The sequence below is a fragment of the Manis pentadactyla genome, unplaced genomic scaffold (genome assembly GCF_030020395.1).
Source record: "Manis pentadactyla isolate mManPen7 unplaced genomic scaffold, mManPen7.hap1 scaffold_291, whole genome shotgun sequence".
NCBI classification, from domain to species: Eukaryota; Metazoa; Chordata; class Mammalia; order Pholidota; family Manidae; genus Manis; species Manis pentadactyla.
This window is the reverse complement of record NW_026644683.1, coordinates 136,734-138,804: the sequence shown is the minus strand read 5'-3', so window position 1 is coordinate 138,804 and position 2,071 is coordinate 136,734. Positions and strand designations below refer to the sequence as shown.

At 34.8% G+C, this 2,071-nt stretch overlaps 1 non-coding gene across 1 annotated transcript; it reads right to left on the bottom strand.

Moving 5' to 3' along the window:
• Positions 1 to 211: 211 nt before the first annotated feature.
• On the bottom strand, positions 212 to 318 carry LOC130682336 (U6 spliceosomal RNA). Its single transcript, XR_008995555.1, has one exon. It is a non-coding gene; the product is annotated as a U6 spliceosomal RNA (small nuclear RNA).
• Between the last annotated feature and the right edge of the window lie 1,753 nt (positions 319 to 2,071).

The following is a 2,071-nucleotide window of genomic DNA, read 5'->3' as shown; positions in this document are numbered from 1 at the left end:
CATTATTAAATCCTCACCATTTTAAGTGTAGTTACCATTTGTGAACATACAAAGAAATCACACTTTACTGACTATATTCCCTATTCTGTACTTTCATTCCTGTGACTAACTTATTTTACGATTTGAAGTTTGCATCTCTTTGTGCCCTTCACCTATTTCATCCACCACCCCACCCATCTCGCTATGACAACCACCAGTCTTGTTTTCCGTGTATACGAATCTATTTCTGTAAAACTTTATTCTTTATTTTTTTTTAGGGGCCATGATAATCTTCTCTGTATCCTTCCAATTTAGTATATGTGCTGCCGAAGCAAGCACTATTTCTGTAAAACTTTTAAATAAAATAATGCCCAGATGAATTGCTAGGTAGTGCATAGGACACCGGGAATTTATCCTGTCCAGTTTTAATTATAGGACAATTTCTTAAACACTTCACTTGCTTAAATTTTATTAGTCTATTATATATCTGATTATAATAATTAATTATAAATGTATCTTATATCTCTGTTAATGATTTGATAATACTGTTAATTGCTATGGAGTGAATGTTTGTGTCCCTTCAAAATTCTTGTGGAAGCCCAATGTAATGGCATTTAGAAGTGGGAACTTCATTAGACATTTAAGATTAGCTGATATCATAATGATAGAACCCCCACAATGGGATTAGAGGCCTTACAAGAAGAGAAAAAGACCAGAATCCACTGTCTCTAAATAATGTGAGGATATAGCAAGAAGACGGTCTTTAAAGCAGGAAGAGGTTTCTTAACAGATAGTGAATCTATTGACACCTTGATTGCTGATTTTCCAGCCTCCAGAATTGTGAGAAATAAATATTTGTCCTTTAAGCCACCTAGTCTATGTTAATTTGTTGTTGCAGCTCCAGCAGATGAAAAAAAATTCAGCTCAAAGAATGCCTAAACAATAAACATTATTTTTTTTTATTTTTGAAATATTTGTATCCATATTACATAAATATTTACTTTTTTCTTAGGGGTAAAGAGATGTTTTGGAAATGGACTCATCTGTTTTGTTAGCTATATTTCACATAGAAATAAACTGAAAAGAAATGAACAAATATTCAGTTAAGTTGGTGAACAAAAGCAAACAGCCCCCTTGTCTTCATTCAATATTGCTGGTCCTCTCACTAGTGTGGCCTTTCCCTTTGGTGTACTTTGTTTAAGATGATATCTTAGCAGATTTTTCTGCTTAGCGGTAGACTGTGACAAGACCTCACCTGGGCCATACTGTAGTAATATGGCATACATATAGCACAGAGTTAACCATCCTATACACTGTGGCTGAAAATTGCTAGCTGTTATATATTTCAAATGTGAAGTTGTCAGTATTGGTCTGGTAAATCACTTGCCATAACTTCCAATAAAATGGACTCTATAAAAGATCCCCACTTTAAAAGAACACATCAAAAATGGAGCTATACTTTTGGAAATAAGATATTATGATAATGTGACTTTTTTTCATCTTTCAGCTACCTTTTTAAAAACTTTTTACTTTGTCATCATTAATCTACAGTTACATGAAGAATATCATGTTTACTAGGTTCCCTCTTCATCAGGTCCCCCCCCACACACACCATTACAGTCACTGTCCTTCAGCATAGTAAAATGCTATAGAATCACTACTTCACTGTGTTGCACAGCTCCCCATTCTCCCGCTACATGCTAACTGTACATGCTAATCATAATACCCCCTTTCTTTTTCCACATCCTTCTCCCTCCCTTCCCACCCATCCTCTCTAGTCCCTTTCCCTTTGGTAACTGTTAGTTCACTATTGCATTCTGTGAGATGGCTGCTGTTTTGTTCCTTCAGTTTTTCTTTAATCTTATACTCCACATATGAGTGAATCATTTGATACTTTTCTTTCTCTGCCTGGCTTATTTCACTGACCATAATACCCTCTTGTTCCATCCATACTGTTGCAAATGTTATGATTTGTTTACATCTTATGGATGAATAATATTCCATTTTGTATATGTACCACATATTCTTTATCCATTCATCTACTGATAGACACTTAAGTTGCTGCCATTTCCTGGCTATTGTAAATAGTGCT